Genomic DNA, 23,089 nt, shown 5'->3' with positions numbered 1-23,089 from the left:
TTGTGTATTGTTGGAATGACCAGTTCCAACATACACTCAAAAAATGTGACAATAGTTGGTAACACCAATGTCACTTCAATAATTACCAGAAATACCATGACACGATGAAAATTAATAGAATTAGCCCCAAAATCCTACATTCAAATTGATTAAAGACTGTTGTCACCTTTATGATTTGACCAACAATTTCCAACTGCCTAATTCTGTACAGCTCAAGCATCTTCAAGTTTTGTAAATTGAAAAAATCACCAGAGTCCTCTACGCTCCCTTGCTCAGGAATTGGAAATCATTGGTGACCTCCATAATGCTTCCAATATCCAAACCCAAAATTTGTCCGGTGACCAGAGTAGTTGAACATTCTTGGCAATGCTCTATGATTTTCAATATGACCAATCAATTAATACGACCTATCTAAGTGGAGCAGCCACCTCTTCCGTGGCAGTAGCTTCTGCATCATGTTCACCAGAGATGAGAAATGAATGCCACCGGGAGCTGAAGTTCACCCATTTTCTTGCCAACATTGACATCCTTGGAAGCCTTGTCATTACTACCATAAAAAAAACTCCATCTGTGATTACAGTGTTGTTGAGCTGGAACATAATTCAAACACTCAATTAATTATTGTATTCCAAGTGGGAATGCCCAACCCCTATGTTTCTCTTTTTGTGCACAGGGTCATGTCAGAATTTACCCAAGACTAGAGAAAACAAAATATTTAAAAATTGTCATATTGTGTTCATCCTTCTTCAACGATTTTCACTCTTGTTGTTCATCCCAATTTTCCACATGATTGCAGTCATATCTGTGCTTCATTTTCCAGTCCAAAGCCTAGCAATCCTGGGAGCAATAGTGTAGAGACCCACATGCAGAACATCTCCTAAATTCATGTTTTCTAGTCTCTGACCTCCCGCATTGAGAATGAGAGCAGAGTCTTAACCCCTGTGTCGGCGGATGCAATGCAAACCATTCTACCAGGAATGTGTTTATTGCATGAAAATTTGCAGGCAATGCGTTGCACCCAAAATCACTTTGTGATGTGATTCTCCAATTTTCGTGACAACGATCATGGAGGCTGCTCATTGAGCTCCTGTTCTTGCTGGAGTTTAACTTGGATGGATTCCATCCATCTGAAAGAGCATAATCGAAACCGTGCATGCAACAATATGCTTCTGTGGCAGCCGCTGCCTCTCTTGCATTTGCTTCTAGAGGAAAATTTCGCCCATGTTCGACATTCTTTTTAATGCCATACCCATCCTTCAAACAATGACTGAGCTCTCTCATTGCATCTAAATATCCTATGGCGGCAACCTTGGCACATATAACAACTCTAGCCTTTAGGACTTTGTCCTTTCTGAATCCTCCGCTTCCATTGAATTTCATAACGGCCAAAGAATACAGGGCGCATGGGTGCAATGCAATTGTTGCTTTAGCCATTAAACCTAAGTCCGATCCTCTATTCATCAGGCAATAGAATCAAATCATGCCAAGCATGTAACAGGCTTCTTGATTGCCTGCATCAGCAAAAAGTTTCAAAAAAAATATATGAGTGTTAGCAATGAACTGTAGGTTCCTAGAGGCTCACATCCATGGCTCTCCATGCTCACCTCATCCAATTGAGCCCTCGAGTGTTGAGACAGACTTCAAGCGACCTCATTCAAGCAACGTGAAATACTCCATATCACGAGCATGCAACATGAAATATTTCACAGCAGGCTCCCTCGACTTTGAGAACCTTGTTCGATGGACAAACTTAAAACTAAAAAAAATATACTCTCTTATTTCCCTCAGCCAAGGAGAGGCCAAGCCCATGAGAGGCCAAGCCCTCAGGGCTCTGATACCATGATATAATTTCACAAAGTTATCTATATATTACTAATAAGATATGCAATTACATATATAGAGAGTATTGTCTCAAGATAGGAAAACTATCTTGGACATACAATCTGTTGGTTAAGAGAATATCTCAACCACACACCAAACTATGAACATAGATAGGAACAGAGTCCTCTAGTTAGAAAGACACAACTCAGACAAGTAGGAATTAATATTCCAATAATATACCCACCATAACTAATACTATATGATGTAGAACTTAAAAAATATTTACACCAAAAGAGATTTGATGCCATTGATACATCCCAAGTTAAGATGAATCTAGACTAATATAATTAAGAGACCAAACCAAATAAATTGCCCAATTATTCCACATGATTAATATTGTTATCACTCAAAAAAAAGAAATTCCTAAATTTTGAACATCAGTTGGATTCCAAAGGTTTGGTGTTAGTCTTGGTCTAGTCTTTCCATGGTTTAACTTAGAGTCTAAGACCTAGAAGGGAGCCTTGTTGGTATTGTCAAATAAGGTCAACACTTTGGTTTTGCCTATCACTGGTCCCACATCACACATAAATTTCCATATGTCAAACTTGTGTCAACGTTTTCATGCACTACGAAACTGCCTAGGAGTTTTCGTAGCGCAAAACCTAGAATTTTCACTGAATTAGGAGTTTTCGTAGCGCTTTACGAAACCCCTGAAAAGGCCTATTTCAGCATAAACACTCTGTTTTCTGCTTTTACTAGTCAACTTCCAGAAGGGTTCCTGAGAAGCTGAGAACTCAATTTGAAAACTGAAAGAGCATTTTCTTCATAAAATACTGAACTACAAAAACCTCTTTCAGTTTCTTCAAATTCGTTCTGAGGTGGGAGGAACTTATGGTTAAACTTGCACTACGAAACTGCTAAAATTCAAGCTTTGTCTTCTGGTTTTAGCAGTCTTTTTCAAGATCAATTTCTAGTCACAGGAAAAGGTGTTTTGGAATTTTTAAAGAGGTTTCTCTTCATAAAATCTCCAGCTACAATAACCTATCTCACTTCTTCATAAGTGTTTTCAGTTTGGAATTACCAAGCTTTCTTTGAAACCCTAATTTTAGAGAACCGATTTTTCCTGTTTTACATGTTTTTTTCAAGGATATATTTTGGATAGCTGGAGAAGTGTTTTAAAAAACCAAGAGAGTTTTTTGTTCTAGACAGCATGGAATACAAAAAAATTCTTCAGTTTTGTAAAATATTTCATGGATGAGAAGATAAAGGCTCTATCCCACGTGCCAATTTTCAAGTATCCTAAACCTAAAAACAGGGAAACATGTTCCCTAATTTCTAGGGTTTGTCATCAATAGTAAGGTGACAACATGGGAGGCTTCATCAAACTCGACCTCATGAGGCTGCAATTGTCAAAGAATACATTTAATGTTTAGTTAAGGTGGTTTAGTCATAATAAGGAGTTACACTCCTAGTTGAATTAGGTCTTTAGGACTGTTAGTTAACAGCTAGTTGTAATTAATAGTTTGTTTAAGTATCAATAGGTGTCAGGTCAAGTGAAATTTGAATTCCCCTCATGATGGAGGAAGGAATCCAAGCTTGTTATGAACTCTATATATGACAAGAGATGTAATGAACTAAGGGTTGGAAATTTTTCAAAGAACATTCATATTGTGCTTTTGTGTAAGACTGTGTTTTAATGTAATACAGTGATTTGGCTTTGCTCCTCAAAATTCAGAAAGAGTTCAATGTTTAAATTGTCCATATGGTTGCCTTCATTTCATTGCTTGTAGTAGTATGAATGCATGATTACTTAGAACTCATTGGCTATGCTCTAACTTCCTTCATGTATTTGTAGACTGTGTCTTCCTACATATTTCTAATGTGTTACTGATATGTTGAACTCCAGATGCCCTGACTTCCATGTAAAGTTAATATTATTGTCATACTGAAGCATTTCTTGACTCCATAAGCCCAATGGATGTTTACTGATCATGTTCAACCATTCATATTTTTCTCTTGTTTCATAGAGTTAGCCATCTAATCTTTATCAAAATCTTTAACCTAGTGAGAGAGCCCTCTCAGGTTGAGGAGGCTAAGCCTCAACCAAAAGTTGGTTTGAAATAGTTACTCAAAGTCTTCCTGATCAGCAGCCTATCAAGGGTCTGATTTTGTGATAACATTTTGGTGCGTCTGCCGGGAGTCTGAAGATTATTCATTACCGAAATCAAGAAGTTGAACTTCTGCAGGTAGCAGGAGCTCAGAAAATTTTTAAGGTTGCAAACTACCTTGGCGACTCCACACATCAAATAACAAATTGGAAGGTGACTCCATTGCTAGAAGTTCAGTAGCTTGATGAAGTTTCAAGATGAGTTCTATTGCAAGAATGAATGCCAGGTATGCCCCTATGAATCGGTCTCACATCCCTGGTTTTCCAAATCCTATGTCAAAGGTTGATTGGTTAGAGGATCTTCCAATATTCAAAGATGAAAAGAAAGACAATGCTACTCTTCATTTGGTTAGGTTCCATATGCATGTACGCAGTCTTAAGGTTCATTTCCCTGAAGATTGTCTCATGAAGATGTTTATGACCACTTTAGAAGGAAAAGCATGGTCTTGGTATAAAAGCTTGGAAAATGGTTCATTATATTCTCTTGCTAATTTCCATGATGAATTCTATGAGATGTATAAAGAATGTCATCCTTCCTTATTGTTGGTCAAAGATTGTTGTAAACATTCTTTGAGTCTTATTCAGTGTTTGGAGGATTGTTATGATGATGATGAATTTATGGATGAAGAAATTTTAGAGGCTCTTCATAACAATACATTTCAACAACTAGAAGAAAGGATAACATCCCATGAAATGCAACATGAAAATCAGTAGGGGTTTACTTATGAAAACCATGTTACATCCTCTGAGATTAATGTGAAGATGCAGCAAACTTGTCAGTCTTTTGATCATAAAGAGTATGAAAATGATTACAAACACCAAGAAGAAATACTGGAAGAAATTTTTATAACCCTCACGCAAAGGAAAAGGTTGTTCATTTTTGTAATTCCTTGCAGCAGCTTACATCAAAGAATGATCTCAATAATGAAGAAAATTACATTGTTTGTGGGAATCATTTAGAAAAGCAGTTGGATAACTTGTCAAATAAATATTGTGTGACTAAAGATCAGTTGTTAGAAGTAACAGGATGTTATGAGGATCATCAAGCTAATCATGTATTCTGGGATCCTATAGCTAGATACATGGAAGATTTTTACTCTCCAGTGTTTCAGTTTTTCTATGAAGATCACAGGCATTTCCAATGGCAGTGGTCATCACAATATCATAGTTGCTCTGAACTCCGATGCAGTCAAAAAACTCAAATATCAGATAAGATAAATGATTGGCTACATTGGAAATTTCACATTGATTGAGCTGAAAGAAGTTTGCAATTGATAGGTTAGGTAGGTAGGAAAATGCAAACAAGCTCAAGGTTGACTGAGCATTTTTCAGTAGATATAGATTTCTTTCTCCTACAGTGATCATCAAGCTTAAGCCCGAGGTGAAGGCCCAAGTAGCTTAAAGGGGATGTTTGTCAAATAAATTTCTGTTTATCATAAGAAGATGAAGCACTGGACCTACGAGTTCTTAGTGTACCACAAGGGCACACTATCCCAAGTGGAGCCACTGTTATCACTCAAAAAAAAAAAATTCCTAAATTTTGAACATCAGTTGGATTCCAAAGGTTTGGTGTTAGTCTTGGTCTAGTCTTTCCATGGTTTGACTTAGAGTCTAAGACCTAGAAGGGAGCCTTGTTGGTATTTTCAAATAAGGTCAACGTCCCACATCACACATAAATTTCCATTTGTCAAAATTGTGTCAACGTTTTCATGCACTATGAAACTACCTAGGAGTTTTCGTAGCGCAAAACCTAGAATTTTCACTGAACTAGGAGTTTTTGTAGCGCGCTACGAAACCCTTGAAAAAGCCTGTTTCAGCATAAAAGACTCTGTTTTCTGCTTTTAATAGTCAACTTCCAGAAGGGTTCCTAGGCAGCTGAGAACTCAATTTTGAAAATTGAAAGAGGCTTTTTTTTCCAACATACGGAACTACAAAAACCACTTTCAGTTTCTTCAAATTCATTCTGAGGTGGGAGGAATTTATGGTTACACTTGCGCTATGAAACTGTTGAAAGTCAAGCTTTGTCTTCTGGTTTTAGCAGTCTTTTTCAAGATCAATTTCTAGTCACAGGAAAAGGTATTTTGGAATTTTGAAGGAGGTTTCTTTTCATAAACTCTCCAGCTACAATAACCTATCTCACTTTCTTCATAAGTGTTTTCAGTTGGGAGATACTAAGCTTTCTTTGAAACCCTAATTTCAGAGAACCGATTTTTCCTGTTTTACACGTGTTTTTCAAGGACAGATTCTGGACAGATGGAGAAGTGTTTTAAAAAACCAAGAGAGGTTTTTGTTTTAGACAGTATGGAATACAAAAACCTCCTTCAGTTTCATAAATATGTCATGGATGAGAAGATAAAGGCTCTATCCCACGTGCCAATTTTCAAGGATCCTAAACCTAAAAACAGGGAAACATGTTCCCTAATTTCTAGGGTTTATCATCAGTAGTAAGGTGACAATGTGGGAGGCTTCATCAAATTCGACCTCATGAGGTTGCAGCTGTCAAAGAATACATTTAATGTTTAGTTAAGGTGGTTTAGTCATAATAAGGAGTTACACTCCTAGTTGTATTAGGTCTCTAGAACTATTAGTTAACAACTAGTTGTAATTAATAGTTTGTTTAAGTATCAATAGGTGTCAGGTCAAGTGAAATTTGAATTCCCCTCATGATGGAGGAAGGAATCCAAGCTTGTAATGAACTCTATATATGACAAGAGATGTAATGCACTAAGGGTTGGAAATTTTTCAAAGAACACTCATACTGTGCTTTTGTGTAAGACTGTGTTTTAATGTAATACAGTGATTTGGCTTTGCTCCTCAGGATTCAGAAAGAGTTCAATGTTTAAATTTTCCATATGGTTGCCTTCATTTCATTGCTTGCAATAGTATGAATGCATGATTACTTAGAACTCATTGGCTATGCTCTAACTTCCTTCATGTATTTGTAGACTGTGTCTTCCTACATATTTCTGATGTGTTACTGATATGTTGAACTCCAGATGCCCTGACTTCCATGTAAAGTTAATATTATTGTCATACTGAAGCATTTCTTGACTCCATAAGCCCAATGGATGTTTATTGATCATGTTCAACCATTCATATTTTTCTCTTGTTTCATAGAGTTAGCCATCTAATCTTTATCAAAATCTTTAACCTAGTGAGAGAGCCCTCTCAGGTTGAGGAAGCTAAGCCTCAGCCAAAAGTTGGTTTGAAATAGTTACTCAAAGTCTTCCTGATCAGTAGCCTATCAGAAGTCTGATTTTGTAATAACAAATATAATCACATAAATATCCTAAATCATTCAAATTAAAAATAAGAATCAATATTTTAATTGTTGTTAATAAATAATAATTATAAAAAACCATATTTATAAAAATAAAAGTCATAACTCATACTATTTATATACTCCAAAAAAAAATCATAACTAGTTTTCTTATTTTTAATTATAAAATTTTATAATTGTTTTATTCTTTAAAATAATTAACTCAATTATAAAAAAATTACAGAACCGCTTTTAACAAGTTCCGATATTCCAACAAAATCATTGATTAATACGTCCAATTGTTTTATTTTTTTCCTCTTGTTAACTACATCTACATGTAATTATATATGGACTATGTTCATGGTTAGATTTGTATGTATATGTGATGGTTAGATTTAAACAAGTAAATCCCCGCATTAAGTAAATCTCTCCGTTATCCAAACTACAATATTTATAATCTTGATTACAGATTCTCTTAACTCTTTGATATGATTGCTGGGGTCACCGTTTACATAGACGGACGCTGTTTATTGCTGAAAACCTTTTCCAGCCGAAAATGCTCGTAGCTCGTTACGTTGGGCTAAATATTTTTCTTTTTGTCCTCGCTCCACATAGTACGCAACTCGACGCATAGAGCTACAGACACAAATCTAGAATGGAGGTTGGACGTATAATTTTCCACGCACACTAAGAAGGGTGGAAACACTTCAAGTAAGGTATAACATAGCCTAAGCTTTCATGAAAGTGTATTGTAATATATATATATATATATATATATATATATATATAATAAAATTTATAATAATAATTGTGAATAAAAAGATGTACTATAACATATTATTGATTGGATATATTTGTATTAATATTACTCTATTATCAATCACTTTGTCACCTTTGGGATTACGGTGGAGGAATGTCATAATACAAAATTGATCTTTTTTGTTGTTTTGTGGAATTTTGAAAAGATTTCTAAAGTGTCTCTATAAATAAGTTTTCATTTCCTCCTAAATTGAGGATTATGAAGGGTGTTCTAAAGATATTAATTTTAATATAGGGATTAATCAAAGGTTGTCCCCTTTCCCCCACCTTTTTGGGTATTTACATAGATAAACTGTAGGCTTCAAAGGCACGGATCTCAGTGATATTCTCATTACTCCTCTCATTTATGCTGATGATATCGTTCTTCTTGCAAGGAGCCATGGTGACCTAGATAAGCAACTTAAGACTCTTCATGTCTATTGCTCCAACATGGGTATGAAAGTTAATACTCACAAGACTAAAGTCATGATTATTAAATCCAAAAAGATAGCCCATGGTAGTTTCATCTATGATAACCATTGTCTTGAGTAGGTTTCTTCCTATAAATGTTTGGCTATTGACTTTCCTCATTAGCTCAACTCGAACTATAACATCAAAAAAAGAATTATTGGAGGTTCTAAAGCTTAGTATGATCTTGAAAACAATTGTAAGTGAGTCAATATTTACATTTGGAGTAAAAGAAGGTTCCTCTTTGAAGCTTTAGTCACTCTCTTATAAGGTTGTGAAGTTTGGGGGTGCAATATACTAAGGAGTCTTGGAGATATATTGAGATGATACAAAAGCAATTCATAACCTTTTGACTTAGTTACCAGAGAATCTACAGTACGAACCATTTTCTGTCAACGTTTCAAATCCCAATATGGATCCATCATTAGAACTTTATGAATAATCATTATTCATAAAGTCCTGATGATGGATCCAACTTGGGATTTGAAACGTTGACAGAAAATGGTTCGTACTGTGGATTCTCCAGTAACTGAGTCAAAAGATATAAACCACAGATGTCTTAAATCCACAATTCATAACCTATAACCTCAAGATCAAGGAAAATATTGTTTATCCTATCCTCTTGATAGAAGATGGCATGTCCCCCATTGAAAGTGTGGCTATGTTTAGATATCTAATGTAAAAGAAGAATCTTCATAATATGGAATATGTTAGGGTACTACAATTTTTATAGGATTGTTTAATTATAGCTCATGATTATTATATTTTGGATATTGTAAATTATTTCAAAAAAAGATCAAAACCTTAAGAAAAATAAAAAAATATGCTTGACAAAAGCATTAGAGGATAATTAAGTATGTTTAGATTAAATTAATCACTTCATTTAAATGTGATGAAATAAAATTGTAATAAAGGCATTGGTACTATAGTTTCATTTTATTATAAGGCTGAAAACCACAAAAAGGGATTTTGTCACATGGGGTTAAACAGTTGCAACTTTCTCGCATCCACATCGTTCATCTATCTCATGATTTGAATATATGATTTTTCCTATACACCACATTGACTTCAAACATTGTTTCCAAACCAATGACAACGAATTTTCGGAAACTGAAAGAGGTTTTTTTCTGCCAACATCCTTGTGTACAAAAACCTCTCTCATTTTTCTAACAACTATTATGGTTTTGGATGTACACATGAAGCTTGACACACATAGTTTCCCGAAATTTCTTGTTTAGTCATAAGTTTGCAGAACATATTGTGGCCAATCAGAGATGACTCTTGAGAAAATGGAGGACATTTGTGTTCATAACCTACTTCATAGTTTACACAGCTATTACAAAATGAGAGATACATTTACATCTTTACAGCGTATTTTTCAGACTCTACAAAGTCCTGTTTGAGACACCTTTTTGCAGAGAATATCGGGAACCGCTAGAGCTGAATTTTGGGAAACTGAGATAGTTTTATCTCAAGAACATATTTATCTACAATAACCTCTCTCACTTTGTATATTTCTATCTCAAATTGAGATGTACAAAGGGATGACCGGACCCTATTTTGCAGGATTTCAGGAAGAAAATGTTCAAAGACAATTAGCCACCTCATCAAATAAGAGCTGCAATCAAATTCGAATTTCTCTTCTTGGTCAACAGAAATCCATAATGATAGTGCCAAGTAGATACATTAGTTTTGAATTTCCTACATTTCATTTCTATTTGTATAAAACAGTTTAGGATATTTGTAAAAAGATCTTGAGATTTTTATCAAGATATTTTAGTTTAGAATCTGTATAAATATTTCATAATTCGAAGTAATAGTTGTTGGGATTTGTAATGAGAAAGACTACCATTCATTGTGAAATTGTTAACTGAGTTCAAGTGACCTTTTGCAGTAATACAAGACAAGTTGTTTCAGGATTCATGTGTCATAACTATTGGTGAAGTGAATCTATTGTTCTTTGTTTATTTTCTCTGTCTATCATGCTGATGTATTCTCTATTTTGAATCAATCAACAAAAGCCATGATAAATAGGATTCGTTACCTATAGTGCCCTATTTTGGCTATTGTTAATTCTACATGTTTTCCTCTCATATCAAGTTGAAGAATTGTTAATTTCTCTTTAGCTTCAATTGAATCCATTTCCCTTCTTCTACTTAATTTCATTTAAATCTAAAAGATCCAATAGTATGCCTAGATTTCCTTGTTTCACTCAAACTTGATACTTCTGCAAATTGATCATGTTAAGCTCTTCTCACTCCATTTCCCAATGGCCTTCCCTTGTTGTTCCAACAAAACTAATTCAAAAACCAAACTCTAAGCCCAATAACTAGGCTGAAATTCCCAGTAAACAAAGCTAAATCTCACAGAGAGATCCCTCTCTGAGTTTAGGAGGACTAGATCCTAAACTCGAAAGTGGTTTTGATGTTGCCTCCATGGTTTTTTCTTCAGCCTTGAAATTACAGAAGGCTAACATAGTGGCAACCATACTGGGGAGGAAATTTTATCTTCCTCAGAAAAGTGTATCAAGTTCTAGATCTGATTGATGATGGTGGAGAGTGTTTAGGCATAAGAAGGTTGAATTATTCACCTGGCGACTCCATGTTTCAAGAATCTGGAGCTCAAATTTTGCATGGCGACTCCCTTATAAAAGAATATAGAGTTGTAAAGCACTTATCGTGACCCCATTCCATTGTTGATTGTTTTAAAAATGAGTTCAAGAACACAATGCATGTATGCTCCTATTGACAGATCAAGAATTCTAGGTTTTCCAAATCCCATGCCCAATAGTGATTGATTAACGTATCTTCCATTGTTTAAAGATAAAAAAGGAGATGATGATATTGTACATTTATTGAGGTTTCATATTGACATCTGTAAGCTTAAAATATAATTTCATGAAGATTGCCTTATGAAATTTTTTATGGAAACTTTGGAGAAAAAGGCTAGATCTTGGTACGAAAATCTTCCTGTTGCTAGTATATGTTCGTTAAAGCATTTTCATACTATTTTTTGTAAGAAATACACAGCGGATTATCCATATTTGTTGCTGATTCAAAACTATTGTGATCATTTTGAAAGTTTTATTCAATATCTAGAAGATTACTATGATGATGATCAATCCACAAACAATGAAATGCTAGGGGCTTTAAATGGCAATCATTTTCAACATTATGAACAAAAAGTAGAAGTCTTTCTTGAATTTTCTTCCCCTTAGGAAGAAACTGAGGATGTATGTTGTATATATGTTCATGAAGATTCCCCACGAGAAATAATTCTTGTAGCACCACGACAAATTGGTCAACGAGAGGTAAAGGAAGAAATTCAGCAGCCTGAACCTCATCAAGAAGAGGACAACAATGAAAATCAACAGGATATTTCAGATACCATGGATGAACACATTAACACTGTGGTTGTCTCAAGTGCAGAAGATCAAATTAAAGAACAAATTCCTTGTACTAATCAGCAAGTAAAGGTAATTGAGCATATTGTTGAACATTCATTTGTTGATTTACAACAGTCTTGTGATCCGAAAGAAGAACCAATAGAGCTTAATCCTCTTGATCCACAAGAACATTTTCAATATGTAGTGTTTTCTTCGGTGATTAAAGACCAATAAGATTTACATGATGAAGATCTTATGTTGCATGTTTTCCATGATCCTTTGGTCAGTTTATTGCATTCATTACTTAAGGGAGAATTTTTGAGATTCATCAATGCAGAAATTGGATCTAGTGGAAAAGTTGAGTTGTCATTTTCTGAATTTATTTTTCCACCTAAAGAAGTAGAATGGAAGCTTGAGTTAAGTATCCATTTTCTTGAATGGTTGCACTCGATGTTTGTTATCACTTGATATGGCAGTGATTTTATCAGATTAAAGTAGGTATCAGAGTGCAAATAAGCTTAGTACCTTGACCATTTGTGTTTTTCAAAGCATTCTTTCCAGTTTCAGTTTCATATTGTAGTATGACTTTCAGTTCATTGTATATTTCAGATTTCGGTGTGAAGAGCGGTTTTGATTTTAGTTTGATAGTTTTCAATAGCAGAGATTTTATGGCAAAACCGGTTACAAATTTTGGGATCAGCCCAATGGATCAAGCTACTAGCCTACGATGTTCTTGACACTTCACTAGGAAGTGCCATCCCTAACTGGAGCCACTGTTAGGGTCCTATAATTTTTATAGGATTGCTTGATTATATATGATGATTATTATATTTTTGATATTGTAAATTATATTCCATATTGTAAATTATTTCCAGAAAAGGTCAAAACCTTAAGAAAAATAAAAAGTTATGATTACAAGATGAAATGCAACATTAGAGGATAATTAAGTATGTTTAGATTAGGCCAATCACATCATTTAAATGTGATTAAATAAAACCGTAATAAAGGCTTTGGTACTATAGTTTGATTTTATTATAAGGTTGAAAATGACAAAAAGGGATTTTGTCACATGGGTTTAAACAGTTGCAGCTTTCCTGCATCCACGTCATTCATCTGTCTCGTGATCAGTTGAATATATGCTTTTTCCTATATGCCACATTGACTTCAAACAGTGTTTTCAAAGCAATGAGGATGAATTTTCACAAACTGAAAGAGGTTTTTCCTTCCAACATTCTCATGTACAAAAAAATCTCAGTTTTCTAACAGCCATTATGGTTTGGGATATACAGATGAAGCTTTGTAGACATATTTTCCCAAATTTTCCTGTTTAGTCATACTTTTGCATAACATATTGTGGCCAATAAGAGATGAATCATGAGAAAACGGAGGAGGTTTGTGTTCCTAATATGCCAACGTGCAATAACCTACTTCATATTTTACACAACTATTACAGAATGAGAGATAGATTTACATCTTACTTTGCGGAAGCTTAATCAAATTAAGCAAGATCAAGAGAACACATATAATTGAGAATGAGAAATCAATCACACATAACAAGAAGAAATAACCCAGGGAAAGCCTCAGCCTAAAACCCCAATCTCTATATTATCACACAAGTGGAAATCTTGTTCAAGTTATATCTCACAAGCTATTCTGCTCTCTCTGCAATCAAACAATGCTGCTCATAGACAGTCAAAGGCTCTCACAACCTTCTCCTCTACCCTCCAAGCCTCCTATTTCTTGTGCAGTTTTTCCATGGTTTTTTCTTCAATCTTGAAATTATGCAATGCTAACAGAATCCAAGAGGCTCCCAAAAATTGCTTCTAACTTTAGTCAAAACCCCCACATGCAGCTCAAGTGTGAGTGACATCATGATGCTCAATCTTGGCTCAACCTTTGGGGGATTAAGGAGGAGATCATCGTGGGAAGCAAGGATAGTGTCAAAGATATTATTACCTCCATTTTTAAGGGCAAGATGTGGGATGCTAAGAAGCAAGAGTGTAAAAGGAAGCTAAGGTACTATAAGGAGGTGATCAATCCCACCCTCGATAACCAGAATTATCTCTCTATGTTGACTAGCACCAAGAAGAAAATGAAAATTTCTAGTATTCGAACTAAGTCTCATGAGCTTTGGAGTGAGACCGGAGTTTACTCCCAAGACACCTTGGTATGATAGAATTTGTTAGCTTCAAGTGACCTAAAATAGGAGACCTAAAATAGGAGCCGAAAAATTCCTAATCTTATCTTCAAATTGTAAGGGTAGAAGGTTGGAATGGTGGTGCTAAGCAAAAAAGTTGTATCTTTCTTCAAGAATTTTTTTTTTAATATAAATATTGTATTCCTTTGATGTGATATGGTTATTTAATGATCAGTGACACTAAATTGTAATGAAAATTGAAATATTGATTCACCCCCCCCCAGTATTTCCAACAACTAGTATCATATCAAGTTCCTTCATTATAGTCCAACAACTGGTATCATAGCAAGTTCCTTCATTATAGTCTAACAACTGGAAGGTAGATCTTAGGAACAAATATGGGAAAGGCATATATTCTAGTCTCCAAATGCTCCAAGGAAAAGGAAAATAATGTCTCATCCATTTCAAAGATGCCAAAACATACTAAAGTCATTAATGAAGATCAAGCTGACCTAGTTTTCATGCTTCCACTAACTCCCGTATTTGATGGAATAGACTATGAATAATGGAGCATGTCTATGGAGACCTATTTGAAAGCCCTATATTGTATATGGTTTGTAGTTTTTACTCGAGATAAAACCAAAATGGATTCAAAATAATACAAAACAAAATCAATGGATACCATACTAATAAGATTATTAGATCCTATAAAAGAGAAGGTAGGACATTTCTCCTCAGCTAAATATATGTAGGAAGGGATAGAAGATATTTATTCAAAATAAGTTGAAAAGGAAGCTCCTAGCTTAAAGACTGAGGTAAAAGAGGAAAAGTGAGAGAAGAGATTACTCACAAGTCATCTTAAATTAAAATTTGAGGAATTGATCAAGCTACAAACTAAAATTTATCAAAAAGAGAAAAGGCTTAAAGAAGAAATTATCTCCTTGAAGACCCAACCTGAACAAGAAAGAAGAATTGAGGAAGTGACCAAATTCCAACTAAAAATGAAGAAATATGATTGTAAGAAGCATGACGAGGAAGTTGTATCATTAAGGGTTGAAGTCAACATGCTCAATAAAAGGTTAAAAATCTTGCAAGAGATAGATAACATTGTCATCTACAAAATATCAAGTCTAGGTGAACCTTCATGCAAAAATGATGCAAGGACCAAGTCCACAAAGGAGAAATTTGAAGAAAAAATTGAAAGGGGAATATTTGTCCTCAAAAGTCAAAGTGAAAACTAGAAGAAGTGTGAATTTTCTAGTCCAAGAAGTTATGCTAATATTCTCAAGAAGACACCTTCGTAGATTAGTAAGAGAAGACTAGACCTCCTCCAAGTAATAACAATTTCATAATATCATCAAGGCAATCCAACTCACTAAGGTTATGGCGGTTTATGAAAGAAGGGGAGGAGCGTTGATCTAAAAATACTTTAATTATTCCACAATTTTGTTGCACACTAATTATTCGACAATTTTGCAAACTGAAAAAAATCACCCCTATTTTTCACTTACCCCTCTTCTTGACTGGCTCTATTAGCTCCACGAATCTTGTGATGCTTCCTGGGGTCTGATATCAATTTTTTGGAAATCCATAGGATCCAAAACACAAATTTCACACACAAAAAAATGAGTTGCATCTCTTCTATTGATTACACAAAACTTGATGATTGCAATGAACCCGGTGAATGGTATTTAACCTTTTCCAACTAAGGACTCGCCTAAAATAACTTGAAATGAAATCACACACTAAATTCAACTATGACTTAACATGACTTTACTCAACGCTTAGTTAAATCACTCTCTAATTTTAGATAACTCTCCATTCGGGAGTTAATTAGCTATTTTACAATAATCATTGGGATCACCTCAATCGGATTTTACAAGCCATCCCTCATCTAATTATAGTGGATCAAAACATAGCTTTAATGTGACTTATTTCATTAGAAGAGGTGGAATTGGTGGTGACGGGCATGCCTAAAACTAAAGACTCACACTTGATGGTTTCATGGATAACTTTTATCAAGCATTTTGGTCATTCTTAAGACAGGAGATATATGAAATTGTGGAGGAATCCAAGCAATCATAGTCAATATGGAGAGGATTGAACACCTTATTTATTTCCCTGATACCCAAATAAGATTGCTCAAAGGATGCAAAAGGTTTTCTCCCAATATCTCTATGCAATGTGACATATAAAATTATCTCTATGATCATGATGAAACATTTGAAGTCGTTACTCTCCTTACTTATTTCACCTGAACAAATAGGTTTTATAGAAAGCAGGAAAATCATGGATGGAATTTATACATCTTTGGAGATTATTCATTCTCTCAAGACTACAAAAAAGCGAGGTATGTTAATTAAATTGTATCTATCTAGACCATATGATCATTTATGTTACACCTCTTTGATATAGGTGTTACAAGCTTCCTAGTTCTCGTCCCAATGGATTACATTGGTTAATTCACTAATCTCCTCCCCTTTCCTGTCAATTTTAATTAATGGGTCGTCATTGTTAACCTTTCACTCCTCTCAAGGTTTGAGATACGGAGACCCTTTATCTTCTTTTCTCTTTATATTAGAGATGGAAGGATTGGGCATAATGTTAAAGAAACCCCACTCACAAGGTCAGCTCAGAGGTCTCTCTTTGTTTGGTAAGGATCTCCCACTCATTTACCAACAATTTGTAGATGATATTTGTTTCTTTTTTCTACCCACTCTTCACGAAACTTATGGAATTTAAAATATTTTGAAGACATTTTTTGAAGCTTCACGGACTGTGATAAATAGGGAGAAGGCCCGTATATTTTTCTTTAACTGTAAAGACTCTATCCAAATTCATATTACAAACTTTTTTGCATTCCATTGTGATCAATTTCGTGTTAAATATTTGGGGATACCATTGGTTTTATATCCTAAAGGGACACCATGGTGGAAAGATTTAGTCATAAAGTTGTCAAAAAAGATTCAAACTTGGACCTTTAGAGCCCTTAATTTTGAAGGAAGATTAGTTCTCACTAAGGCAGTCTTACAAGCCATTCTTGTATATCAAATTGTGGCTATGCCTCTTCCAAAAATTGTTGCAGCTAAATTCTGATCTTCATGGACTTATCTTTTGTGGAAAGGAGCCAAAAAGGCTAGGTGATGGTCATTACTTGGCGGGGAGAAGCTTATTTTAACCAAACATTCAAGTGGCCTAGGTTTACGAGATCCTGAAATCATGAATACTACTTTTTGCACTAAGGTTTGGTGGCGACGGATAAAAGGAGGGGAGCAACTTTTGATATAAATTTGGTTAAGGAAATATCTCATGTTACATACATAGTAAGACAAGATTCATTATGATAAAAATATTATAGGTTCCAGCTTATGGGTTTGGGTGAATATCAGTTGGATATTTATACAAAATAATGTGTTCTCGGATATTAGGTCAGGAGAGAAGGCATATTTCTGGGATGAAGCATGGAAACAGATGTCAAGGTTGAAGGACAATCCTACTGTTAGTCAAGTGAAAATACTCTTGAAACATATGGGTTTTACAAAAGTAGCAAATTATTGGCAAGGAGATAGGGATAATAATATTTGGAGATCTTGGAAACAAAAGAAAGTTTGGGTCAAATTTATATAGAGTCTCCATTGGGAAATATTGCATAAGGAGTTGTCACAAAGGATTATCAGATCCTAATATGATTCTAAAATATTGAGATGGGGAACTCTTTCTACAGGCTCCTTCACCGTTAAAGAGGAATATTCAATTGTTGTGGTACATAACAGATTGGAGAAGGCATCATTGTGGAAGTATATATATATTGATGTCAACTGGCCAAAAAATCTATCTTCTTATGGTTAATTGCATGGAACCATATTTTCACATGTGAGATGGCCTTCATTTTTCTATCTATGTGGTAAATAAGAGGAATCATTATATCATTTATTTATTTCATGCATTTATGCAATAAAAGTCTAGAAACTCCTTCCTATAATTTTTATCAACTTCTGGGGACCTATTGAGATCACTCAGGCAACAATGGTTCAAAGGTTCATAAGCCGTTTCAAGAATCCAATTATTAAGAGAGCTAGGAACTTTACATTGGGATTTATCTTGTGGAATGTGTGGAAGGAGTGTAATCACTGAATCTTCAGGGATAAGAAGACAAATCCAATAACGGCTCAGGATCAAATCTTCTCAAACATTTGAGAAACCCTCTTGATCATACCCTGGACATCACAAGATCACGAGCTTGAAGTCATGGAGGCTCCTATGCTTCGAAATATAAGGCTACCTAAAATAATGGTAATCATAAAATCCATAGGGATCCTGACTAAAGAAGTTGTTGATACATCAAGTCATAGGCCTCATCCTATTCATTTTATTTAATTAAACTTTGATGTGGATTCTAAAGGAAATCTAGGTATTGCAAGGTTTGGAGGGATTTTCTAGGATGATAAACCAAATCCATTGAGAATCTATGCTAAGTGTTGTGGGGTAGATGGTAAAAAATATGTGAAGTTCATGTCCCTTGAAACAAGACTTCAGATTACTCTTGGAGAAGGATACAAGTTATTATAGATTGTAGGGGATTCCTTAATGGTGGTTAATTGTGTACAAATAATTATCAATGGACATACGGTTTCTAAAGTTGTGCTAGATTGCAACCAAAAGGACTCCCGTCAAATATTTCCTATCTTTTGAGAGGTTATGATTACATTATAGTATTACATACTAAATGATACATGAATGGAGTTGTGGACTATCTGGAAAACATGGGTTGTTCTTCTCCAAATATTCATATTGATCTACCTTAGCCTCTACAGGACAGAATGGAGGTTACACAAAGATTAAATGTATTACTTGCAAAAGATTATGGACATTGCAATGTGGATACATCAATATAGAGTGTATAATTTTTTATTAAGTTTCCCAATATGTTTCAAGTTTGTTATGGTTCAAAAATTACTAGGTTAACAAATTCATGGTGGATATAGGTCATAGGAATGATGGGCTTCCTAGATACACATATGGCATGTGATTTGTCCTTATATTATGTTGCAAAGGGGGCTTAACACTCTTAGGGGTTTCATGCAAATTTGAAAAAATTTGACGCAAAACAAATATTTTTGGATCCTCGACAGTGTGAATACGTGAAATTAAATAAGATAGGTTTGAAGCGCATGCCGGATTTTCCAACTATCCCTCTCTTCATGCAAGGTGGCATAATAAATAGTAATGAGGGTCACACAAACCAATTATGCTCTTGTCATTTTCAATGTGGGAAGGTTGATGTTTTCAGTATCCACAAACAATATTTCATATGTTCACTCTACCTTATTGTAGCAATGGATACGTTTGTGAGAGCTTGCAGAGGTTCAGTTATGGAGTACAAGAGTATATCTAGTGATACAAGCATTAATGGTGGGAGGGATTACGAGAGGAGCATTTTCATTAAGAATGGTATCAGACATACTAATTGTCATTCCATAGGCTTCTAATGGTATTGTAACAACTTTCCTTTCTTTCCTGATTCATCACAACACGTCATTTATTAATACCACAAATGGCTAAATGCATGGTTGAAGTATGATGGTTCTGAAGGTGATAGGGAAATGTAAACTATAGTCATCTCTTTCTCCCACTCTATCATTTTATGCACTTGCATTTGGGGTAGTCTGGTGCTGACCTCAAGAAGCTTTCTAGGCCATCCTTTGGTTAAGAGACTATGCTTTGTGGTAACCCACACTTCTATTTCGAGCTCATTTGGAGAGTGTCAATGATTTTCATATTATTTCTACATAATACGAATTTTGGTCCAGTCTTTGAACTCGTCATTGTACGCCCTACTTCTGTGCTTCAAGGAATTGATTCCATAGGTATATCATTCAACTTCCTAGTTCCGGTATGTGGATTTTGGTACCCAGGTAGTTTCTATATTTGGTTCTAAGTTATTTGGGTGTGTTTGGAAATTGGGGTTCCTCATCTTCAATGGTTATATTTAAAAAAAAAAAATATTTTTAAATATTTGTGATTCATGTTAGCCACGAGGTGTAAAATCATAAACAATGCTATATGCTATATGGTCAGCCTAAAACATTATGGTCCACAAAATAGATATTAATATCTATATGCTCATGGATAATAGGAGTAACTTGTGGAAGTAGTTCTAATAATACAAGTTATTAAATCTATCTAAACTTTGATTCACATTTTTCTGGTGCATGGCTATGTTGACTCTCCATTTTATATGATTATGGATTAGGGAGTGGGTGATATGCCCTGATGTAATGAAGGCATCCTTTTTCTTGTCTTGTCAACATTAACAAAGTGTAATCCAAGACCTTCGACCAACACAAATCACCCTAAGTAATGCTCGGGAAGATCGCTAAATTGTAACTTTGCCGGAGAAAATCATTCAATTGGTTTGATTCGTAAGAATTATTAATCATTAATTTATGGTCAAATATAGTGTGAGCATGTATCAAGTTGTTTTATTTAATATTCATGCACTTGGTATCCAATTGAACAAATAATATGTATGTCATTTTTTGTTCTAATATAGGGGCCATCGTGTCATTGAGATTTAGTGTTGGGATCGATCAACAATGACTGAGACAATTTCATAATCAACTTTGATAAATTTTACATTGTCTATATCTATGTTTTGATTTGATGCCACAATGGTATAATCACAAAATTGTGATGGTTCAAGCGCATAGTAGAAAGACAATGCACTTTAGAACTGGAATATATTGAGTTGTTGTTGGAAAGAATGTGTATTATAAGTAGAGCATAAACTATGCATACAATCCTCATATGCAATGCTTTATGAAACTATTTGTGTGTGATTTGAGTGTAGTATGGTGAGTATGTTGTGTATTGAGATCTAAGCTATAAGGTAATGGTGGGATTGATCTAAATTTTAGTCGTAGTGTGTTTTGGGTCCACATTGAATATATTTGTGTATTTGGAAGTTTGAGTGAGATGCATCAATCAATGCTTGTCGTCACATGGTTGGTGTGCAAGTGTAGTGTAGTGTGAATGACAGCCTAGGTTATGTGCAAGAGCTTGTGTAGTTCTAGACTAAGTTTGATGATGATGTAGTGAGATAGTAGTTGATGAGAAGTAATGGTTCAGTAATAGGAGCCCAAAAATTATTATTTGTATCTTTAAATTGTAAGGGTGGAAGGGTGGAAGGGTGGTGCTAGGCAAGGAAGTTGTAGCTTCCTTCAAAAAATAAAATAAAATTGTTAATATAAATATTGTATTCCTTTGATGTGATATAGTTAGTTAATGCTTGGTGACACTAAATTTTAAGAAAAATTGAAATATTGATTCCACCCCCTCCCCCCCATAGTATTTCCAACAACTAGTATCATAGCAAGTTCCTTCATTATAGTCCAACAACTGGAAGGTAGATGTTAGGAACAAATATGGGAAAGGCATAGATTCTAGCCTCCAAATTCTCTAAGGAAAATGAAAAGACAGTCTTGTCCATTTCAATGATGCCAAAACAGACTAAAGTCATTGATGGAGATCAAGTTGACCTAGTTGTCATGTTTCCACTACCTCCCATATTTGATGGAATAGACTATGAATTATGGATCATGTCTATGGAGACCTATTTGAAATCCCTAGATTGTATATGGTTTGTAGTTTTTACAGGAGATAAAACCACAAAGGATTCAAAAGAAGACAATACAAGATAAATGGATACCATACTAAGAAGCTTATCATATCGTATAAAAGAGAAGGTAGGACATTGATCCTCGGATAAATACATGTAGGAAGGGATAGAAGATATCTATTCAACATAAGCTAAAAAGGAACATCCTAGTGTGGAGCACTGGAAAGGTATGTTTTTGATGAACAATTTAGTGACTTTTCAGTAACAATTGTAACCCTTTCTGCATAATGAACTTAAGGAAATAAAGAATTTTAATAGAATGTGTGAGAATTAGTATGGAAAGCTTAATCGCTGATAATTGTTATTTTTCCATGCAGGAAAGGGTGGAAACGAGGGGCTGCCATTCGAAAGGAAAAGACAAAGGAGGAATAACTGTTGTCCCTTTAGAAGGGAACCGGATGCGAACAAGATCGAACAGATCGAAGCAGAACGACCCAGGAAAGAAAGAAGGGTTATCAATTCGGTAGAACAGGGGAATAAAAGTAAAGGATTGACGGCTTGGCGAATCCCTCAGGATCTTTGATCCTGAGGGATCGCTGTTTTGCTTATTTTTGCTACCTAGATACCTCCACCGTTACTTTTATAAAAAGGGACAACATCGTTAAGCAAAGGGACTTTTTTATATATATGTAACTGTGAATTTCAAACTCAACTTTGATCATCGACTCTCACTAAGACTTGGTTTGCTGTACATTTGTTGATGCATTAATATAAAAGACTTGGTGTTTATTTCATCTCTGCGTCTGGAGTAATCTAAGGCGGTGTACCGTTGGAAGCTAAGGGCCCGGCTCCGAAGGACACTTGCTTTTGTATCATTATAATTTGGTTCCTGTGTGGTTTGTTTATCTTTATAGTTTGGTAATATGACATGTTTTTCATATGCTATTCCATGCTCTGTTACGATTAATTCATTAATGGTTTTTTTCAAGAGATTTATGTAGTGACTCTGTATTGTATGAGTGAATCTTCTCAGAGTTGATTGCATGTTATCAATCTAAGCCAGTTTTTTCTGTTACAGAGCCTTCATATTGAATATTGCTGTATTGGATTCATTTGAAATCTCAATTATTGGAATCCGGAAGTAATGTTATTCTATTTGGAAACATAGTCATATTCTCTTTAATCATCAGATTTCTATATTAAGCGTGTTGTGTATATATGGTTGATGATTGTTGTTCCATAATTCACTTGTGAATACTGTTCCATAAAGAACAATCCAATCGAAGTTGCTTTAAGAGAGGAGACTGCTGTTGGATAGGCGAATCCCCTCTGCGGAAAGAGGCAATCCCACTAGCCTATAACAGAACTAGCCACATTCAAACCACGCTGCTACGCAAGTTCCTAGTTATGCGTCAAAGGTGAATCAAGAAGACCAA

General features: G+C 34.9%; 1 pseudogene; it reads right to left on the bottom strand.

The window, feature by feature from the left end:
• Positions 1 to 756: 756 nt before the first annotated feature.
• Positions 757 to 23,089, bottom strand: part of LOC149256760 (F-box protein At1g67340 pseudogene) — an 86,581-nt pseudogene continuing 64,248 nt past the window's right edge.

Source organism: Pinus tabuliformis, chromosome 7, assembly GCF_031772625.1.
Source record: "Pinus tabuliformis cultivar Carrire ecotype Pingquan chromosome 7, CPIR1, whole genome shotgun sequence".
Lineage (NCBI taxonomy): Eukaryota > Viridiplantae > Streptophyta > Pinopsida > Pinales > Pinaceae > Pinus > Pinus tabuliformis.
This window is presented reverse-complemented; position numbering and strand designations above follow the sequence as displayed.